Source organism: Oncorhynchus mykiss, chromosome 11 (assembly GCF_057628025.1).
Source record: "Oncorhynchus mykiss isolate SJ-2025 chromosome 11, ASM5762802v1, whole genome shotgun sequence".
Taxonomy (NCBI): Eukaryota; Metazoa; Chordata; class Actinopteri; order Salmoniformes; family Salmonidae; genus Oncorhynchus; species Oncorhynchus mykiss.
The window spans coordinates 48,041,665-48,065,587 of NC_143032.1; the positions used below are offsets into that span (position 1 = coordinate 48,041,665).

General features: G+C 44.1%; 1 protein-coding gene across 8 annotated transcripts in view; it reads right to left on the reverse strand.

Moving 5' to 3' along the window:
* aifm3 (AIF family member 3) overlaps nt 1-23,923 on the reverse strand; it is a 47,208-nt gene that overhangs the window by 17,508 nt on the left and 5,777 nt on the right. The window contains exon 1 of one of the 8 annotated variants that reach the window (XR_016484503.1): nt 18,542-19,023. The exons of 5 other annotated variants lie outside the window; for them this stretch is intronic. The gene's annotated coding sequence lies outside the window, so the exon portion shown is untranslated. Of the gene's footprint in view, nt 1-18,541; nt 19,106-23,923 lie in introns of those variants that run through there. 2 more of the 8 variants (XM_021620976.3, XM_090190239.1) reach the window with 2 other exon arrangements.

The window sequence follows — 23,923 nt, forward strand, 5'->3', positions numbered from 1 at the left end:
AGCAAGGCTTCTATGAAGTATCTTACGCCTAACTAAAGCCCAGAACTTACACATTGTTTTTACAACAGGCATTTTCAGCATAGCCCTGTTCTACACAATGGCAACTGCTGCCCCAACCCTAGACGAGCCACAACACTCAAACAATCACATTCTTGTGCTTGTGGCTAGTTGGAAGGATTTTATGCAACAATTGTCTGTTAAGGGAGCATGCTCAAGAAGCACACGACAACCCAGTGTCCTGTAAGCATGGTAAATTTCTCTCTAGAGTGTGTTTGAAAAGGAGGCTAAAATGCGCCGCTATTTCTACCCCCTCCCTCCCCTCTCAGCCACCGGCCGAGGCTCAACTCCCCACAACATCGAGTGGCAAGCTCCCTTGGGGGCCTAGGATCACGGAAGGGACCAATAAGATGGGAAAAGACTACCATCCCCCTAAGCAACTGCTTCCCGCATTCCCAGCCTGCATCAGAGAGGCTAGGAGCTCATGGGATAAGCCCCTTGCCAGCAATATCCTGGCTAGGGGTTTCCCGAGAATGGACATTAACAATATGGAAGAATCTGGGTTTTCCGAAGTGGAGCCGTCACTGGCTTACCACTTCCAACCAACACTACTGGAAGTTCCCTCCCTAGAAAGACAGAGCGTTTTTTCTGCCTCCATTTTCCATAAGACGTACAAAGCCCTGGCCTTGTCAATCAGAGCACTTAACCTGACCTCTTTATTGTTGGCTTTCCAAGCAGAGTTAGTGAAGGATGTGTGGAAGCAACTGGATTCGGGGACCCTGAATAAGGATGCTTGGGATGAGATCTGTATGATTACGGATCTAAACCTCCTGGCTGTGGTCATACCGTAAGCCTGGCGGTGTTGGAAGAAAGGGCACTTTGGCTAAGCTTTTCCAGCTTAACAGACAAAGAAACAGCGGACCTCTTGGATGCCCATGACACCCAAGGAGTTGTTCGGCCTGCTGTTGACTCCATGCAGATGTATGAAATGCGTATGAAAGAAGGCGAAGTCTCCCAGGCCCCGTGGCAACCTGTTGGTCACTGCAACTCACCATAGCCTCACAGCAGGGAGGAGGCAACGCACCGTCTTTGGGGGCCTAAGACCCCTGGCGACTCAGCAGACTGCCAATGTCTTCGCTCACATGGGAAAATGGGGGGGGTGCACTCTTACCCCCAAGTGCTATCCCCTAGGTGCTATCCCCTAGACTATCCCCTAGGCTATCCCCTAGGCACCTTCTCATGTTTTAAGCCAGGACGGCAGTCAGCATGTCCTCTCTCTCTCCAGTCTCTTCTGACTGACGGAGCTGAATGACAGATTGCCATAACCACGGCTCCCCTTGCCTTGCGGCATTTTTGCCTCTTACCGTCTATTGCGCCAGCAACCCGGTTTAAACAGGCTCACGAGTACCTCCTCAGTGCTATCACCAGGAGGTGGCAGTCAATTCCCCTGTTTCCATATACTAAAACAGGGAAACAGGTTTCCGGGGTTCACATCAAAGATCGCCGTAACCCACTGGGTTTCTCTGGATCTTTTTGGGGAAATCCTATGGCGACCTAGCTCTATTGATAGAAAACTCTATCGAGCTATAGGACAGTCAGTAAGGTTTTCCATTACTCATATTTTCTGGTCCGGGGAAATCTGGTACACCAAGTCCATTTTTCCCTCATCTCGTTCCTATCTGCGCTTGGTCACGCAGTCAGGGATTTGCCAGCTCTACTCTACCTTTGGGGAAATGTTTTGCTCTAATTAGCCCTCCTCTCCGAGTTAGGGCCAAGACAGACGAGACACATAGCTGATCTATTGCTTAGGATTAGGACATCTGGGTTACAAGCATGTTTCCTGCCACCTTTAAGCTACGCCAGTTGAAGCATTGTGTCATTTCGTTGGCTGCTCTCTCGCGCAAAAAAAACCCACCTCGGTGACACGGTATAGCCATACCAATTGCCACCTGCTAGGGACACAGTCCAAGAGGATCAGGCATGTTGTTTAGGGTTATAACGTTATGCCCATATGCCTCGGACGCATTAAGAGGATATCCCAGCAACAGAACATACTCTGCCCTCCCCTGCAATGTTATCATGTCCTGGGGTGCGCATGACACGCTCTCGCTGGCAGTTTAAACCAGTTCCTGAGAGGCAGCCCTCTGCATCTATCCAGACTGACTTGAAAGACAGACTGTAAAAAGCGACAACCCTATGGAGGGTTTTGGAGAACCCGTCCCTATTTAGTGTTTTTGCACCAGTAGGAGTGGAAGCACTGGCACAGCCTCTCAATGGTAATGCCCTAAGCTTTTTCTCTCTCCTAGGCCTGCCACAGGCTTATCCCTCATCTTCGAGCCCTTCAAATGACCAAGGATACCCTGGTTGGTGGAGATCACTCTCCCGCATTTAACCAGTCCTGGTAGTTACCGTTAGGCAGGGATCTGCGGACCCAAATGACGTTTGCCTGCAACAAGCCAACAAGTCAAGACCTTTCACCAGAGTGACAGTGCCCCTCCACACGCCCACTGTCTGGTAAAACAGGAGATGCGTTTTTGGAGAAGTGGTGTGACCTACACAGATCATCCCTTGGAAGCAGAGGGACGATCTCCTAAAGGTCCAGTTAACTGCCATCTCACCTGTCACACAGGCCTGGACATTTACTGTAGGGTAACACCAAAGTTGAGGGTGCATGTCACTTAAACAAAACCAGTCTTCAAGCATTTAGCCCGTCACATGGGACTAGAGGTCTTCAAGGGTCCACCCGAGACGGGTCCTGTTTGATTGTCATCGGATCTACGTAACTACAGCTGATAGACTCGGTTGGAACCGAATGGACCGACAACGGCTCAGCATAGCCTATAGCATAGTTATTTTACGCTAATAAGGTGACTTTATTGACTTGTAAAGGCTTAGCCAACATATAAAGACCTATTTGTTAACCAGAAGAGCAACTTGGCTGATAAACGTTATTTTTTTTGTCACTCTGATCCTATTTGGTCTGATTGTCCTTGGGTCTGTTCGGGTCCTCTACATGGGACATGTTGTGCTTGAGGCTTTCCCATCGTGGCCTGTTGTGCTTGAGGCTTTCCCATCGTGGCCTGTTGTGCTTGAGGCTTTCCCATCGTGGCCTGTTGTGCTTGAGGCTTTCCCATCGTGGCCTGTTGTGCTTGAGGCTTTCCCATCGTGGCCTGTTGTGCTTGAGGCTTTCCCATCGTGGCCTGTTGTGCTTGAGGCTTTCCCATCGTGGCCTGTTGTGCTTGAGGCTTTCCCATCGTGGCCTGTTGTGCCGCTGGAAAGCGGGGAAATGTCATGTTTTTTTTTCTGACCTGCTTTTCCGTCTACCCTATGGCTGCAAAGCGACCGTACGTGCCTTCAGTTTGCCCCGGGGTCCTCCTGGGTACCCAAACCCACTCTTTTATGCCTGGGCCCAGTGGCAATTGTGTTGTAGCGCCCTGGAGGTTGTGGTTACACCCACCGCTCTTCCTGTTTATGGAAGTAGAGTGTCTCCACCATTTGTGGCAATGACCCCTGCATTTTTTGGGCACCTCCCTGCAAGGGCAGGCCACCCTACCTCATTAACAGCTATCTTTGGATGGTGGAGGCTGTTGTATTGGAAAATATAATAGCAAAGGCTACAGCCCGGAAGGGCTCATTACACCAGAGGTATGGCTACCTCTTGGGCTCTGTTCAATGGCATCTCATTATGGGAGATTTGCATTTTGGCAAGTACAGCCACCCCTTATACTTTAATAAGGTCTTTACCAACTGGATGTCTCTGCGCCTTTTTTGTGGCATACTTGTGGCATCTGAGGGATGATGCTGTTGGAACTACACTGGCTTCGGAGAGCATGTCTGCATCATGGGAGTTGTCCCATAGTGAGACATCAAAACGAGTATTTGAAATAGAACTCTAGATTACTTACGTAACCCCGATTCTATATGAATATGAGTGAGATCACAAGGAAGATGAGCAAGAGTGCAAGGAGGAGAGGCATGCAGTTTGGCGGGTTAAAGGCTCCCTTTATGGAGAGGGGCTCTCATTCGCCACTCGACTTGTCGGTCTCCAACAGCTGTGTGATTGGATATTTTGAGCTTATGGACACACCCAGGCGCATCCTGTAAGTAACCTAGAGTTTTCGCAAGCCCTTCTCCTGTAGTGTGTGGTGTGTTTGCATGTATGTGAACCACTGCCCATTTTGGAAATTGAAATACAATACTTACAGTATATCAACTGTGGCTCAACATTTTTACAACGAACCAATAAGCTTTTCGAGCTATTCATGATGCTGAGAAACATGGACAAAGTCCTGGAAAGGCCACTGTGGTAGTTAAGACTAGCCTAACACTAACAGCCATTAGCATTCACCATGCCATCCACAGTCCTCTCAGTGGCATTGTTAAAACATATTTGTTTTCCACCAACAACAAAAAACAGCCTCATCAACCACTCGTTTGAAAAGGAAAGGGTATGTAGTTGTCCGTCAACCTGCCCGTCTGTATATATTGGATCAGAGAAGAGAACTCCATATTTTAGCGATTTCATTAATACAGTATGTCCTGTGAGGCCCAAACTTGGTTCTATGAGGTTGTATAGAGCAGCTATTACTATTCCTGTGTGCTCTGCCCTCCAGCAACACTTGGCAACAATGTAAGGCTGAGAAAAGGTTGTCACTTGTTTTCAACCCTTCTCTCTCTACCATGAAGCTAATGTGTGTGTGTGTGTGTGTGTGTGTGTGTGTGTGTGTGTGTGTGTGTGTGTGTGTCCAAATGCCCTTAAAGTGGAATAAGTGTTAATTGGTAACATTTTTCCACGTACATTGTTACTTAATACATGACATGTTGCATACATAAGTGTTAACCATTAACAGCCTTTGCACCTATTCACTTTAAATGTCACTCTGTAGTGAAGGGAAGCAGAGGCCCCATGAGTTTCAAAACCACCTTTGTTTTGCTGCCAAACGCTGCCCACACACCCCTGCCAGAACTTGTGGTATTTCAACCCACTTGCTGTTGCTTAACAATACAGCAGTTGATAGGAATACGAGTGCGGTACTACAGTAAGAAGCATAAGAACAGTATGATTCATCGTCAATAGCAAAAACATCCTTTGGGTGGTGCAACTAAAGGGAGTACTTGATATTCAGAGCACAGCTTAATGTCCATGAGGTAAAAAAAAAAAAAAAAAAAAGAAGAACAAAATAAAGCTAGAACCTGTTGAATGGAGCAGTGGTTAAAGTATTAGAGACCAAGTGAGACGTGGAAAGCTCGCTCTTCTGAGTGACAAAACACATTTCACGCAGTAAAATGTTTGTGCCGTGTCATCACTCTCAAACTGTTTAAGACAGTATTTACGCACACATATACTTCGCAATACATTCACCTCAAAAGGATCACAAAAAAACGTTCAAGAAGTTGAAGGATATTTCCATTTCTCTTATTTTGCAGCATGGAATTAAATGATCAAGAGTCAGTTTTCGTCATCTTAAAAAAAAAAAAGGTAATATACAAGCTGAGCATGATAAACAACTGGGTAAGCCTGGTTCTTTTTGGGAAGAATGTGGGCGTTTGTTTTTCCCTACACAATTTGTGAAAATCTCCATGGCAACAGTTCATAATTTCCACTCTCAATGACGCACCAACAAACAAACACACCTCAAAATGTAATGTTGTATTAGAACGATGTTTCCCTATGAAGATATCAACAACAGTCAAAAACTGCATTAAGACTGAACCCTTACAACAACAAAAAAATACAATTTCAATTTTTAAAATTGTATTTTCACACGTGAAATAGCTGTTTTCACATGCTGAGCTTAAGATGTCACGTGTACTAAATTATAGTTCACATGGTAACACCACCTTTTCACATGTGAGAAGAACAACATGTTGTTTTCCCCACACATGTGAAATGCAGTTTCACATTTTAATTTTGCATTTTCACATTAGAAAACTCCAACTGTGAAAATCTCACTTCCACATGTGGAATTGCAGACTCACATGTGGGGTTGAAATAATGTTATTCTCCTCACATGTGAAAAGATGGTGTTCACATGTTGCAGTAGCAATGTTTCCACCGGTGGTATTAGGGTGGCAAAATCTAAAAAGCCCAAATGCAGGACAAGGGAACGATTTTGCAAGACATTTGCAAAACAGTGGACAGAATAATTGTTTTTGGGGCAGGTTAATGGATCACATTCAAATGGCGACATAGTTCTGCTGTCTGTAAAAAGGGGCAATCCTTAGTTGCTACATCAGTTTTTGGACTTATAAATATGAACCCAAAAATTCTTGAAGAATACACTGATTATACAAAACATTAAGAACAACTGGTCTTTCCATAACATAGACTGACCAGGTGAATCCAGGTGAAAGCTATGATCCCTTATTCATGTCACCTGTTAAATCCACTTCAAATCAGTGTAGATGAAGGGGAGGAGACAGGTTAATGAGGGAGTTTTAAGCTTTGAGACAATAAAGACATGGATTGTGTATGTGTGCAATTCCGAGGGTGAATGGGCAAGGCAAAAAAATTTAAGTGCCTTTTGAACAGGGTATAGTAGTAGGTGCCAAGCGTACCGGTTTGTCTCAAGAACTGCAACGCTGCTGGCTTTCACGCTCAACAGTTTCCTGTGTGTATCAAAAAACGGTCCACCACCCAAAGGACATCCAGCCAAGTTGACATATCTGTGGGAAGCATTGGAGTCAACATGGGCCAGCATCACTGTGGAATGCTTTTGACACCTTGTAGAGTCCATTCCCTGACAAATTCAGGTTGTTCTGAGGGCAAAATGGGAGGTGTACAACGTATAAATGCCTCATGAGCTTAGCTTAACTCATACCCCATCAGAACACAAAATATAAGCTTGTTTACACCAATGCTTGTAAACAAAGTAGATGTAAACAACCACTATATAGTTGGTCGGTCTCTGGATGGGAGACCAGCTGTAGCTGGAAGTAAGAAAAAATAAATATCACATGGGGGGAAAACTTCACAGGTGTCCAAAAACCACACCTGAAATTTCAACAACAACAACAATTACATATATAGATGATATATACACACATACAAAAAAATACTGTGTGTGTGTGTGTGTGTCAGGGAAGAGCACTATATCTTCCATGTGTCCATATCAATAATTCCATACAAATTCATATTTTATGAACATCAAAACTGCACCAGAAAGGCTGCTATTGTGAGGTTCAAGCAAGCCCGAGATATTTAGTGCTAACCCAAAGTAGGTTAAGCAGATTTGGTCCTCACAACATGATGCAGATCCCAGTCACTCACCATTGGGCCTGTCCCCAAGCAGTGCTAATGATCCTTCTTGCAAACAAGCTGTCAGTTTCACTCACTTCTCCCCACATGTAATATTTTTCACTGGAATGTAGCTGGGAATAAGCCATTATGGCTCAAACCTTAGGCAGTACCCCCCCCCCCCCCCCCCCCCTTGTAAAAATATATAGATTTTTATTTTTATTAAATCGACAATAATGTTAAACAGAGGACCAGATTCAAATCGATGGCCACTTCTATTTCTTAGAAAAGGGACTTTACTTTTTTTGAGCAGCCCAAGTAAACATACTTCATTTCTAAACGGACTCCAGTTAAGGACTCCAACTGCATGAACATTTAACTGCACCACAGCCAATAGTACCTTACTTGATCACCGATGTGGCACTCCCGAGGGGTTGGTATCACACACACCAGGTAAACTAAGGGGGGAAAATGTGATTCCCAGATATAACAACTTTCCACACCTGCACCTCCACCTAATACTACCAGGAGAATGTTGACCCATCCAGGTCATGATGAAGCCCACACACAAACAGATACAGCAGGCCAGGTAGTAAGTGACCCTTTTCCCTAAAGAGACAATAACAAACTCCACACAGACTATACCTGCACTGAACTGCCTTGGGCATTCAGTGACATCAAGAGTCAGATGTACAGTAGCTTCAGTAAATCTGTATCAGAAATTATTTTGGTTCCTCAAGCAACCATACAGTAGGGTGCCATTTTCACCTTAAAGGCCCAGTGCAGTCAAAATGCAGTTTCCCCTGTGCTTTGTAGCATATTGTACAACAGCTGATGAAAATAACACTAAAAGTTAGAAGATATTAGTGCTATTTCCAGCTGGTTGAAATTACAGTTGAAACAGGATCATCTAAACAGCAGGTTTTGCATGGGTGGAGTTTTGGCTCGCCTGCTGACATCACCAGGCGGTATACGTCAACAGACCAATAACAAAGAGAGTTCCAAACCTCTTTGCGAATAACAGCTAGCTTTCAGGTTAAATAGCCGTCCAATTGGGCCCTTCACTCAGACCACCTCCAGAGAGTCCTAGCAAAATTGTACAATTTTAAAAGGAAAACTATTCCAGTAAGGTACTTAATTGTTACCCAAAAATGATTTAATATTGAGATTCACTGCGTGCTCATAGAACAGGGCTGTGGAAAGCTGAGCGAAAAATGGAGGAAATCTAAACTTCCGGAGGACCTATCCTCCTTCCACGCCTTCTCTACATCTGCCTCTGTCTCCAACCCTGGGCAAGTCTTTTCCTCCCCTCCTCCCTCTCTTTGGAAAAAAAAGGTTGACAACATGAGCTCCTTATTTACACAGCCTACGGAGTCCACTGGTCCCACTTACACAAAACTACCCTAAAAATTGTATTCGTTGCGTACACAGATTAGCAGATGTTAAAGCAGATGCAGCGACAAGCTTATGTTTCTAGCTCCAGCGGTGCAGTAAGTGTCTAACACTAGAATACCAATACACAAATAATCCCAACCCACCCCCAAATGTAAAAAATTATACAAAATTCAGAACAAACAATATCAGAACGAGCAATGTCAGAGTCCGGAATATAAATATGTATAGACAGTATGGACGATATATAAGTAGGAAAATATACGTACAGCAGTAGTTCAGTAGGATGAGCTATGTCGAGAATACAGAAGAAACGTCCTCACTGTCAACTGCGTTTATTTTCATCAAACTTAACATGTGTAAATATTTGTATGAACATAAAAAGATTCAACAACATACCAACTGAACAAGTTCCACAGACATGTGACTAACAGATATGGAATAATGGATCCCTGAACAAAAAAAGGGGGTCAAAATCACAAGTAACAGTCAGTCAGTCCACCGCCAAATCGATCCCGCTCCAGAGTACAGGCCTTGGTGTAACGCTCATTCCTTCAACAATAAATGCAAATCCGACCATCACCCCTGGTGAAACAAAACCGCAACTCATCAGTGAAGAGCACTTTTGGCCAGTCCTGTCTGGTCCAGCAACGGTGGGTTTGTGGCCATATGCGACGTTGTTGCCGGTGATGTCTGGTGAGGACCTGCCTTAGAACAGGCCTCCAATCCCTCAATCCAGCCTCTCTCAGCCTATTGCGGACAGTCTGAGCACTGATGTGCGTTCCTGGTGTAACACGGACAGTTGTTGTTGCCATCCTGTACCCGTCCCGCAGGTGTGATGTTTGGATGTACCGATCCTGTGCAGGTGTTGTTACACGTGGTCTGCCACTGCGAGGATGATCAGCTGTCCGCCCTGTCTCCCTGTAGCGCTGTCTTAGGCATCTCACAGTACGGACATTGCAATTTATTGCCTCCTTGCAGCATGCCTAAGGCACGTTCACGCAGATGAGCAGGTACCCTGGGCATCTTTCTTTTGGTGATTTTCAGAGTCAGTAGAAAGGCCTCTTTAGTGTCTTAAGTTTTCATAACTGTGATCTTAATTGTCTACCGTCTGTAAGCGGTTAGTGTCTTAATGTCTTAACAACCGTTCCACAGGTGCATGTTCATTACTTGTTTATGGTTCATTAAAACAAGCATGGGAAACAGTGTTTAAAGCCTTTACAATGAAGATCTGTGAAGTTATTTGGATTTTCATGAATTATCTTCGAAAGACAAGGTCCTGAAAAAGGGACATTTCTTTTTTTGCTGAGTTTATAAAGTTAGTAATTGATTAGCTTCATTTCTCAGATATCAAATAAAATTAACAAAATAATGTTGCAGGAATGCTAATCTTAACTGTTTTTAACTACAGAAACGATTTGTGACCAGTGTTCAATGAGCATATATACTGTGCATATGGCAGCAGTCTACAGTCGTGGCAAAAGGTTTTGAGAATGACAAATATTATTTTCCACAAAGTTTGCTGCTTCAGTGTTTTTAGATATTTTTGTCAGATGTTACTATGGAGTACTGGAGTATAATTACACGCATTTCATAAGTTTCAAAGGCTTTTATTGACATGAAGTTGATGCAAATAGTAAATATTTGCAGTGTTGACCCTTCTTTTTCAAGACCTCTGCAATCCGCCCTGGCATGCTGTCAATTTATTTCTGGGCCACATCCTGACTGATGGCAGCCCATTCTTGCATAATCAATGCTTGGAGTTTGTCAGAATTTGTGGGGTTTTGTTTGTCCACCCGCCTCTTGAGGATTGACCACAAGTTCTCAATGGGGTTAAAGTCTGGGGAGTTTCCTGGCCATGGACCCAAAATATCGATGTTTTGTTCTCCGCCACTTAGTTATCACTTTTGCCTTATGGCAAGGTGCTCCATCATGCTGGAAAATGCATTGTTCGTCACCAAACTGTTTCTGGATGGTTGGGAGAAGTTGCTCTCAGAGGATGTGTTGGTACCATTCTTTATTCATGGCTGTGTTCTTAGGCAAAATTGTGAGTGAGCCCACTCCCTTGGCTGAGAAGCAACCCCACACATGAATGGTCTCAGGATGCTTTACTGTTGGCATGACACAGGACTGATGATAGCGCTCACCTTGTCTTCTCCGGACAAGTTTTTTTCCGGATGCCCCAAACAATCGGAAAGGGGATTCATCAGAGAAAATGACTTTACCCCAGTCCTCAGCAGTCCAATCCCTGTACCTTTTGCAGAATATCAGTCTGTCCCTGATGTTTTTCCTGGAGATAAGTGACTTCTTTGCTGCCCTTCTTGACACCAGGCCATCCTCCAAAGGTCTTCACCTCACTGTGCATGCAGATGCTTTCACACCTGCCTGCTGCCATTCCTGAGCAAGCTCTGTACTGGTGGTGCCCCGATCCTGCAGCTGAATCAACTTTAGGAGACAGCCCTGGCGCTTGCTGGACTTTCTTGGGCGCCCTTGAAGCCTTCTTCACAACAATTGAACAGCTCTCCTTGAAGTTCTTGATGATCCAATAAATGGTTGATTTAGGTGCAATATTACTGGTAGCAATATCCTTGGCTATGAAGCCCTTTTTGTGCAAAGCAAAGATGACGGCACGTATTTCCTTGCAGGTAACCATGGTTGACAGAGGAAGAACAATGATTCCAAGCACCACCCTCCTTTTGAAGCTTCCAGTCTGTTATTCGAACTCCATCAGCATGACAGAGTGATCTCCAGCCTTGTCCTCGTCAACACTCACACCTGTGTTAACGAGAGAATCATTGACTTGATGTCAGCTGGTCCTTTTGTGGCAGGGCTGAAATGCAGTGGAAATGTTTTTTGGGGATTCAGTTCATTTGCATGGCAAAGAGGGACTTTGCAATTAATTGCAATTCATCTGATCACTCTTCATAACATTCTGGAGTATATGCAAATTGCCATCATACAAACTGAGGCAGCAGACTTTGTGAAAATTCATATTTGTGTCATTCTCAAAACTTTTGGCCACGACTGTACAAGGTGCAGAGTAGAGTACTGGGCGGTAGCCAACTAGTAGTGATGACTGTTCAATCAATCAATCAAATGTATTTATAAAGCCCTTCTTACATCAGCTGATGTCACAAAGTGGTGTACAGTAACCCAGCCTAAACAGTTTGATGCCCTGGAGATAGAAGCTTCGGGTCTTAGGGACACAGCTGAATTTCTTCTTTAGCCGCCATCACAGTGTCGGTGTGGAGGGACCATTTCAGGTCCTCAGTGATTTGCATGTTGAGGAACTGCTTTTGACCCATCAATGTGGGTCGGGTTGTGCTCTCTCTGCTGTTTCCTGTAGTCCACGATCATCTTCTTCATTTTGTTGACGTTGAGATAGAGGTTATTTTCCTGGCATCACTCCACCAGGGCTCTCACCTCCCTGTAGGCTGTCTCGTGGTTGTTGGTAGCCAGGACTACCACTGATGTGTTGTCAGCAAACTTGATGATTGAGTTGGAGATGTGCATAGCCACGCAGTCATGGGTTAACAGGGAGTACAAGAGGGGGCTGAACACACACCCCTGTGGGACCCCCATGTTGAGGATCAGCGTGGCGGAAGTGTTGTTGCCTACCTTCACCACCTGGGGTCGGCCGTCAGGAAGTCTTGGATCCAGTTGCACAGGGAGGAGTACAGACCGAGGGCCCTGAGCTTAGTGATGAGCTTGGAGGCCAATGTTGTTATTGAAGGCTGAGCTGTAGTCGATGAACAGCATTCTCACATAGGTATTCCTCTTGTCCAGGTGGAATATGGCAGTGTGCAGTGCAATGGCAATGAGGCATCCGTGGATCTGTTGGGGCAATATGCAAAGTGTAGTGGGTCTTAACTAGCCTTTCAAAGCACTTTATGATGACAGAAGTCAGCGCTACGAGGCGGTAGACATTTAGTTTAGTCACCTTCGCTTTCTTGGGTACATGAACAATGATGGACATCTTGAAGCAAGTGGGGACAACAGACTGGGATAGGGAGAGATCGAATAAATCCGTAAACACTCCATATCGTGTCTGGCTTTCCCTTTATCTCCGGAATAGTCTGGAGTCCCTGCCACATGCATCTCATCACAGGAGTCACATCCCCTCGCTCTCCAGATGAAAACCTGCGACTAGTGATTTCCAGCCGCCCGACAACCTGCCCACTCGACCCCATACCCTCTTCAGACTCTCTCTGGAGACCTTATTCCATCAGCAACTGACCACTGGCTGCATCCCCTATGACTTCAAGATGGCCAAAAATCACTCCCTTCCTCAAGAAACCAAAACTCAAACCCTCTGATGTCAAAAATAACAACAGATATTCTATCCCTTCTTTCTTTTCTTTACAAAACACGTGAGCATGCTGTCTCTCTCGTTATCACTCTGAGAACGATCTTCTTGAGCCCAACCAGTCAGGCTTCAAGACGGGTCACTCAACTGAGACTGCTCTCCTCTGTGTCACAGAGGCTCTCCGCTCTGCAAAGCCGACTCTCTCATCTATTCTCAGCCTCCAAGATCTATCTGCTGCATTAGCCAACGTGAACCATTAGATCCTCCTCTCCACCCTCTCAGGGCTGGGCATCTCAAGCTCTGCACACTGCTGGATTGCATCCTACTTGGCAGTTTGATCCTACCAGGTGGCATGGAGAGGATCTGTGTCTGCAATACGTGTTCTCATTGCTGGTATCCCCCAGGGCTCGGTTCTAGCTCCTTTCCTCTATACACCAAGTCACATCCTCTCATGGTCTCTCTTATCATTGCTATGCAGATGACACTCAACTATATTATCATTCCCCTCTGACACCCAGGTGGCGACACACATCTCTGCTTGGATGTCGGCCCACCACCTCAAGCTCATCTTGACATGATGGAGCTGCTCTTCCTCTCATCACGGTTGACTACTCCAGTGCCCCCCCCCCCCCTCAAAGAGTGCAAAGAACCTAGGAAAGACCCTGGACAGTTCTCTGCAAACATCAAAAAAGTGACTCGCTCTTGCAGGTTCAAGCTCTACAACATCTATAGAGTATGACCTTTCCTCACACAGGAAGCAGCGTAAATCCTAACCCAGGCACTCCTCATATTCCTTCTGGCCTACTGCAACTCTCTGTTGGCTGGGCTCCCTGCTTGTGCCATTAAACCCCTGCAACTTATCCAAAACTCCGCTGCCCGTCTGCTGTTCAACCTTCCCAAGATCTCTCACGTCACCCCGCTCCTACGTACACTCCACTGGCTTCCAGTCAAAGCACACATCCACTACAAGACCATGGTGCTTGCCTAGAGAGCAGCAAGGGGAACTGCCCCTCCCCATCTTCAGGCTATGCTCAAATCCTACATCCCAACTCTGAGCACTCCGTTCTGCCACGCCTGGTCTCTTGGCTGTCCCACCTCTACAGCACGCTCCTGCTCAGGCTAGTCAAAGCTTTTCTCTGTCCTGGCATCCCAATGGTCCCTGCCCATCTTCCGAAAACTGATAAATTACTAAAATGTCAAATGCAAATGTAGATTTTAAAAAACTGCTGCATTGGGCCTTTAAAAGTCCTCAGTTCAATGCGGTCAGATCTTCACCAGTAATGCTATGCAAGAGTGTCTAACCTCGCTGTCTAACATTGTGAAATAAAAAATGACATTTTATTACATTTATTGAATGGAGTCACTCCCCTTAATGTATTCTGAAGATTTTATGACTCTCGGACCAAGAGCATTTATTCAAAATATCTTCAGAAGTTTCCTAATTGTATGTTCGTTAATAGGAAAATGTACATTTTTTCCATTTCCTGAATAATGAGGTTTTGGAGATGGTTTTCATCAGACAGCGACAGTATGTTTTCCTTCTGTAAGGATGTGGTTTCTCGATGCTGTAGATGAAGGAACAGGATCAATTGTCCCCGAAGCGCGGGTGACTGGTTATTTAACATATCAATTGGTTACTATATTAATATTTCATTCATCTAACACCTGTTCCAAAAGGTAAATCAGGCCTTGGTTAAAGATTAGGCCTCTCGCTTTCATCCATGGCTGATAAGGGCAGACGATCATGACAGAGTAACACCACACTTCATGTTTGACCACACCTCTCACCTAATCAAGCCTGTGAAGTTCTAATTTTGAAAATTCTTGATATATTATAAAACCTGCACGACTGATAGAATACTTAGCTTGTCTTTGATTGATTTTTTTTTTTAAGCTGATGAAATAATAACAATTGTTTACACATAACAGTCTAAGCCGGGGAAGGGGGACTCTACTAAGCTACACGGAATTGTTAAGGTCATACCAAGGATAATTTTGCTATTTCAAATCGATAAATCTTTTTATGTTTTGATGAAACATTTATTAGCCCATACAAACGCATGAAATAATAAGATCCCCTATCTGGAACAGAAAGGTTTTTCTTAAAATTGTAGTAATAGTAAAGACAACAAAACTATGAAATAACACATGTGAAATCATGTAGTAACCTAAAAATGTGTTAAACAAATAGCCTCCCTTTGCCTTGATGACAGCTTTCCACACTCTTGGCATTCTCTCAACCAGCTTCATGAGGTATTCACCTGGAATGAATTTCATATAACAGGTGTGCCTTGTTAAAAGTTAATTTGTGGAATTTCTTTCCTTCTTAATGCGTCTGAGCCAATCACTTGTGTTGTGACAAGGTAGGGGTGGGAAACAGAAGATAGCCCTATTTGGTAAAAGACCAAGTCCATATTATGTCAAGAACAGCTCAAATAAGCAAAGAGAAACGACAGTCCATCTGTAACGGATCTCTTCGTCGTCTGATGACGAGTATGAAATATCGGACCAATATGCAGCGTGGTAAGTGTCCGTCATAATGTATTGACTGAACGCACAAAACAAAATAACAAAATTAAATGGAAGAAACAAAACAGTTCTGTAAGTTGACATACACTAAACAGAAAACAAACACCCACAACCAAAATGGGGAAAACAGGCTACCTAAGTATGATTCTCAATCAGAGACAACGAACGACACCTGCCTCTGATTGAGAACCATACTAGGCCAAACACATAGAAAAAGGAACATAGACTACCCACCCCAACTCACGCCCTGACCAACCTAACACAAAGACATAAAAAAGGAACTAAGGTCAGAACGTGACACCATCATTACTTTAAGACATGGTCAGTCAATCCGGAAAATTTCAAGAACTTTGAAAGTTTCTTCAAGTTCAGCCGCAAAAACCATCAAGCACTATGACGAAACTGGCTCTCATGACAACCGCCATAGGAAAGAAAGACCCAGACTTACCTCTGCTGCAGAGGATAAGTTCATTAGAGTTACCAGCTTCAGAAATTGCAGCCCAAATAAAAGCTTCACAGAGTTCAAGTAACAGACACGTCTCAACATCAACTGTTCAGATGAGACTGCGTGAATCAGGCTTTCATGGTCGAATTGCTACAAAGAAACCACTACTAAAGGACACCAATAGGAAGAGACTTGCTTGGGCCAAGAAATACAAGCAATGGATGTTAGACCGGTGGAAATCTGTCCTTTGGTCTGATGAGTCCAAATTTGAGATTTTTGGTTCCAACAGTGTTGGAGCGAACTATTAAGGAAAGCTCAGCATTACATATAGGTTTGGCTACTAGGCTGTAGTAGCAAGGACATGCACATTAAGAGAAGATGATACCCAGGCCATATGACACCCAGACCATACTCTATTTAAGAAAGAATACATTAACCAAGACCATACGTGCATTTATGACAGCTGAACGTGCTATGGTCAGCAGGATACAGGAAGAAAGATGTAGGCAAGATAACTAATGACGTAAAACACGTAAAACATAAGCATGCAATACATACATTATTTTTAGAACATGGAAAGAGTTCTGTCATCGTTATAACCTAACCAAAAGCAGATATGAGCGTTAGTGGGCGTAAACAAGCAAAGAACTCAGAATAGGATTTTAATGGTGGCAGACGAACTAAGGGGGAGTAACTTTATTTACATATGTGATGTACACAAATACTATGTATGTATAAAAGCAGAGCCAGTGCTAAGAAGGGGCGGCTGTTCCGCGGACCAGCACGGCTCTTAATAACTTGTATTAAAGTCTACATTGAATTCACAAAGTTCTTCTGAGAGTATTATATTTCTGAAACAATTATCCACAACAACAACGTATGATCTCCGCATGTGTGCTTCCCACCATGAAGCATGGAAGAGGTGGTGTGATGGTGTGGGGGTGCTTTGCTGGGGACACTGTCTGTGGTTCCTTTAGAATTCAAGGCACACTTAACCAGCAAGGCTACTATAGTATTCTGCAGCGCTACGCCATTCCCATGTGATTTGTACTTAGTGTGACTATCTCTAGTTTAAATGGACCCATTTTTTAATGGGGATTTGTGTATTATGCTAATTAGATTTCCGTGGGGGCGTGGACATCGACTCTAGGTTAAAGGATGGAAAGAAGCTTGAGTGACTTTGTTTATTTCCAGAGGCTACCAGTTTCACACTGGATGTATTATAAAACATTGCATTGGAGCTAATCAGATTCCCCAATGAGAGGCTCTAGAAGCATGGGAAACAATCCTACATTTGTGACTAAGTGCATTCCCCCTTTGTCTTGCATATGCTGGCATGCTTGTTTAAGTTTGTTGTCCAAAAACTATAGTTATTTAAGGTAAGATCAAAATCTAACGTTTATTTTTACGTGTATGGCAGTCCCATGGAAACAGAAGGTTCATAATTGTACAGTTACGTTTACTCCATCACAGTTAAATCATGTAATCATGCATATGTCCAAGATGAACAAGGTTCCATGTAGATCCTACGCCTAAAAGACAGTTAAGTTGCCATTCAATAGATGCTGAAAGTTGTTAAGTCTGGAATGTAACATATGATCTCTGAAATGCGTTTTTTCCATGATCAGGCTGCAGAGGTCAGGTTGTTGAACTTGTTGTGGAAATCAGAGGGTAACCATTAGTACACTTGGTGAGATAAGGCAGGAATACCACGTGGTACCAGAGAAGTTCTGCTTCCAATTAGTTGTGTTAACCATGTAACTTCACACCAAACTTGAAACTGAACTGAATTTACTTCAATTAAAAAAAGACCCCTATCTGGGGAAAAAAGCACGCACATAAACATTGAGTCTGATTTTGAAGTTGGCAGATAAACAACAAATAATGAAGAATTAAAGAAATGTATAACGTGGAGTAGCTGGCAGCGGCACTATAGAGATGGAGTGTCAGGGCATTTGTGCTACTTTCAGCATTTGCCTCCAAATTAGGCCAAAGGAGTTGTGATGTCATGGAAAACCAGAATAGAATTTTACAGAGGGGTGTCCACTCCTGCAGGGGACCAGTTTCCATGGTCAGAAACAACGATTGAAACAACCAATTTCTCAGACATTTCACACATTCAGCACCTAGGTACACATGAATTGCACACACTCACGTGAGCGCACACACACACACACACACAATATCAAAATGAAACGAAACAATTATTATCTCCCTCAGTGGACCTTTCATTGTGTTGAGGGCAGAATATCCCTCAATGAAAGACTTCCTAATTGAAGCAATATTCTTGTCATTTCCCGAACATAAACACACACTTGCCACTGTATAAGTGTACATATTTGTGAAGTGCCTTGTGTTTATTGGTGTACTGTGTGTCAGAGTATTTGATATATCACTGCACCACATTTCTCCACTTCTTTAAGCAGGACTGCAGAAATATGTGGAACTGGCCCAGAAACAAGGTACTTCCTTGGCTCTATAATGCTGAATGGACATAGTGCTGAACCACATGCTGAACACAGAATGTAGTATAGTCCATTTGATATACTAAGCACCACACTAAGCTATATCAGCAGTAACAAGCACAATCCTAAAATCAGCCTTTGCTGACTGTAAAAGAGGAAAATAATTTTACCCAACAATCCAGTGTGGAGCAGGTGCACTGTCGAGTGCCTGTCTGTCAAACGTCCCAATGTTCAGCCTTCCCTGTGGAGCACGGTAGCATACTATCAAACCAGTCCTCCGAGAATCATGTCCCTCCTCCGGGATTAGCTTGCTCTTCTAGAGTATTCCCACTCCGTATCTCCCGTTCAGCTCTCCTCCTGTCCCCACTTCCTCCTCTGCAGCAGTAACGGCCGGTGCTCTAGTGGATGTGCTATCACTGAGAGAAACCTCTCGAGCAGCACAGTGATTGGGAGGGGGGGGGGGGGGGGGGGGGTCGTGGAAGCTGCTCTCTCTCACTGACGGAGCCTGCGAATGCAGCACCAGGGACCTCTGCCAGTTTCCAAGCCGTATGCAGTATTGACAGAGTTGCTGGGTGGATGCTAACATGGCACAAATTCTCACAGTGCTCGGCTCTCTTCCCCCCCTTCCTCTTTCACTCTCTCCCACACACGCAGACACACACACACACACACACACTCCCCCTCCTGCTTAGATCCTTTCAGCATCGCCTTCAGATGCTAAAGACCTGACTGCCAGTTAAGCCTGTTTAAAGACTGGCTGGGCTCCCCCCTGCACTGGCTGGTCTGCCTGGGCTCCCCCCTGCACTGCCTGCTTGCTCTGCCTGCTTGGTCAGACTAGTCTCATAAACTAAACATAACATAGTAAATGTAAATCCAGGACAGTGAAATGAGCATGATGTTTAATTTTTGTTATTTTTTAAAAACTTTTCACCCCTTTGTCGTGATATCTAAATTGGAATTATAGTCTTGTCCCATCACTGCAACTCCCATACGGACTCGGGAGAGGCAAAGGTTGAGAGCCATGCGTCCTCCGAAACATGACCGTGCCAAGCCGCACTGATTCTTGACACACTGCTCGCTTAACCTGGAAGACAGCCGCACCAATGTGTCGGAGGAAACATTGTACAACTAGCAACCGTGTCAGCATGATGGGACAAGGACATCCCAACCGGCCAAACCCTACCCTAACCAAGACGATGCTGGACCAATTGTGCACCGCCTCCCAGTCACGTCCGGCTGCAACACAGCCCGGGATCGAACACGGATCTGTAGTGACACCTCAGCACTGCGATACAGTGCCTTAAACCGCTGCGCCATTCGGGAGGCCCTACCATGATATGTTGGTTGCGTGCTCAAATCTCATCACTGAAAACTTTAGCATTATAGGTATTAGCAACTAGTTAGCATGTTAGCTAACCCTTCCCCCAACCGTAACCCTAACCTACAGTGGCAAGAAAAAGTATGTGAACCCTTTGGAAATAGCTGGATTTCTGCATAAATTGGTCATAAAATTTGATCTGATCTTCATCTAGGACAACAATAGACAAACACAGTCTGCTTAAACTAATAAGACAAACAGTTATACGTTTTCATGTCTTTGTTGAACACACCGTGTAAACATTTACAGCGCAGCGTGGTTAAAGTATGTGAACACTTGGATGTAATAACTGGTTGACCCTCCTTTGGCAGCAATGACCTCAACCAAATGTTTTCTGTCATTGCGGATCAGACCTGCACAACGGTCAGGAGAAATTTTGGACCATTCCTCTTTACAAAACTGTTTAAACTGTAATATTCTTGGGATGTCTGGTGTGAACTGCTCGAGGTCATGCATCTCAATCGGGTTGAGGTCAGGACTCTGACTGGGGTACTCCAGAAGGCGTATTTTCTTCTGTTGAAGCCATTCTATTATTGATTTACTTCTGCGTTTTGGGTCGTTGTCCTGTTGCATCACCCAACTTCTGTTAAGCTTCAATTGGTGGACAGATTGCCTAACATTTTCCTGCAAAATGTCTTGATAAACATGGGAATTCATTTTTCCGTTGATGATAGCAAGCTGTCCAGGCCAAGAGGCAGCCCCAAACCATGATGCTGCCTCCACCATACTTTACAGTTAGGATGAGGTTAATGTTGGTGTGCTGTGCCTTTTTTTCTCCACACACAGTGTTGTGTTGTCCAAACAACTCAACTTTGGTTTCATCTGTCATCATATTTTGCCAGTAGCGCTGTGGAACATCCAGGTGCACTTTTGCAAACTTCAGAAGTGCAGCAATGTTTTTTTTTGGGACAGCAGTGGCTTCTTCCGTGATGTCCTCCCATGAACACCATTCTTATTTTGTGTTTTACATATCGTAGACTCGTCAGAGATGTTAGCATGTTCCAGAGATTTCTGTAAGTCTTTAGCTGATACTCTAGGATTCTTCTTAACGTCATTGAGCATTCTGCGCTGTGCTCTTGCAGTCATCTTTGCAGGACGGCCACTCCTAAGGAGAGTAGCAACAGTGCCGAACTTTCTTCATTTATAGACAATTTGTCTTACTGTGGACTGATGAACATCAAGACTTTTAGAGATACTTTTGTAACCCTTTCCAGCTTAAGGGCATGGCAGCTCTAACCAACATATCCAATCTCATCTCGTTGATTGGATTCCAGGTTAGCTGACTCCTGACTCCAATTAGCTTTTGGAGAAGTCATTAGCCTAGGGGTTCACATACAGTTGAAGTCAGAATTTGCATACACTTAGGTTGGAGTCATTAAAACTCGTTTTAAAACCACTCCACACATTTCTTGTTAACAAACTATAGTTTTGGCAAGTCGGTTAGGACATCTACTTTGTGCATGACACAAGTAATTTTTCACACAATTGTTTACAGACAGATTATTTAACTTATAATTCACTGTATCACAATTCCAGTGGGTCAGAAGTTTACATACACCAAGTTGACTATGCCTTTAAACAGCTTATAAAATTCCAGAAAATGATATCAGAAGCTTCTAAAGCCATGACAAGCTAATTTACATAATTTGAGTCAATTGGAGGTGTACCTGTGGATGTATTAAGGCCTAACCTTCCAACTCAGTGCTCCTTTGCTTGACATCAAGGGGAAATCAAAAGAAATCAGCCAAGACCTCAGAAAAATAATGGAGACCTCCACAAGTCTGGTTCATCCTTGGGAGCAATTTCCAAACACATAAAGGTACCATGTTCAACTGTACAAACAATAGTACGCAAGTATAAACACCATGGGACCACGCAGCCGTCATACCGCTCAGGAAGGAGACGCGTTCTGTCTCCTAGAGATGAACGTACTTTGGTGCGAAAAGTGCAAATCAGCCCAGAACAACAGCAAAGGACCTTGTGAAGATGCTGGAGGAAACAGGTACAAAAGTAACTATATCCACAGTAAAACTAATCCTATACCGACACAACCTGAAAGGCCGCTCAGCAAGGAAGAAGCCACTGCTCCAAAACCGCCATAAAAAAAAACAGACTACGGTTTGCAACTGCACATGGGGACATAGATCGTACTTTTTGGAGAAATGTCCTCTGGTCTGATGAAACAAAAATAGAACTGTTTGGCCATACTGACCGTCATTATGATTGGAGGAAAAAGGGGGAGGCTTGTAAGCCGAATAACACCATCCCAACCGTGAAGTATGGGGGTGGCAGTATCATGTTGTGGGGGTGCTTTGCTGCAGGAGGGACTGGTGCACTTCACAAAACAGATGGCATCATGAGGCAGGACAATAATGTGGATATATTGAAGCAACATCTCAAGACATCAGTCAGGAAGTTAAAGCTTGGTCGCAAATGGGTCTTCCAAATGCACAATGACCCCAAGCATACTTCCAAAGTTGTGACAAAATGGCTTAAGGACAACAAAGTCAGGGTATTGGAGTGGCCATCAAAGCCCTGACCTCAATCCCATAGAACATTTGTGGGCAGAACTGAAAAAGTGTGTGCGAACAAGGAGGCCTACAAATCTGACTCAGCTACACCAGCTCTGTCAAGAGGAATGGGCCAAAATTCACACAACTTAATGTGGGTGGCTACTCGAAATGTTTGACCCAAGTTAAACAATTTAAAGGCAATGCTACCAAATACTAATTGAGTGTACGTAAATTTCTGACCCACTGGGAATGTGATGAAAGAAAAGCTGAAATAAAATCACTACTATTATTCGGACATTTTACATTCTTAAATTAATTGACCTAAGACAGGGAATGTTAACTAGGATTAAATGTCAGGAATTGTGAAAAACTGAGTTGAAATGTATTTGGCTATGGTGTATGTAAACTTCCGACTTCAACTGTACTTTTTCCAACCTACACTGAGAATGTTTAAATTATGTATTCAATATAGACAAGAAAAATACAATAATTTGTGTGTTATTAGTTGAAACACACTGTTTTGACTTAGATGAAGATCAGATGAAATTTGAAAACCAATTTGAAAACCAACCAATTTATGCAGAAATCCAGGTAATTCCAAAGGGTTCACATACTTTTTCTTGCCACTTTACATGCCCGTCTGTGTGGAAATGTTCTGCCCACTTGTAAATACCTATCTGACTGCAACATGTAACGTGTTGGTCCCATGTTTCATGAGCTGAAATAACATTTCCCAGAAATGTTTCATACGCACAAGAAGCTTATTTCTCAAAAATGTCAACTAATTTGCTTACATCCCTGTTAGTGAGCATTTCTACTTTGCCAAGATAATACATCCACCTGCCAGGTGTGGCATATCAAGAAGCTGATTAAACAGCATGATCATCATTACACAAGTGCACCTTGTGTTGGGGACAATAAAAGGCCACTATAAAACGTGCAGTTTTGTCACACAACGCAATGCCACTAATGTCTCAAGTTCAGGGAGCGTGCAATTGCATGTTGACTGCAGGAATGTCCACCAGAGCTGTTGCCGGATAATTTAAATGTTACTTTCTCTACCATAAGCCGCCTCCAACGTCATTTTTGACGATTTGGCAATACTTCCAACCGGCCTCACAACCGCAGACCATGTGTAACCACGCCAGCCCAGGACCTCCACATCCGGCTTTTTAACCTGCGGGGTGTTCTCAGATGAGCCTCCTGGACAGTTGTTGAAATTGTGGGTTTGCACAGCCGAAGAAGTTCTGCACAAATTGTCAGAAACGGTTTCAGGGAAGCTCATCTGCATGCTCGTCAAGCTCACCAGAGTCTTGACTTGACTGCAGTTCGGCGTCGTAACCGACTTCATCAAAAGTGAGCATTTGCCCACTGAACACTGGCATGCTGGAGAAGTGTGGTCTTCAAGGATGAATCCCGCTTTCAACTGTACCGGGCAGAGAGCAGGCACCGTGCGTAATATGAGCAAGTGGTTTACTGACGTCAACATTATGAACAGAGTGCCCCATGGTGGCGGTGGGGTTATGTATGGGCAGGGATAAGCTACGGACAACGAACCCAATTGCATTTTATCAAAAGAAATTTGAATGCACATTAGATACCGTGACGAGATCCTGAGCCACATTGTCGCGCCAGTCACCCGCCGCCATCACCTCATGTTT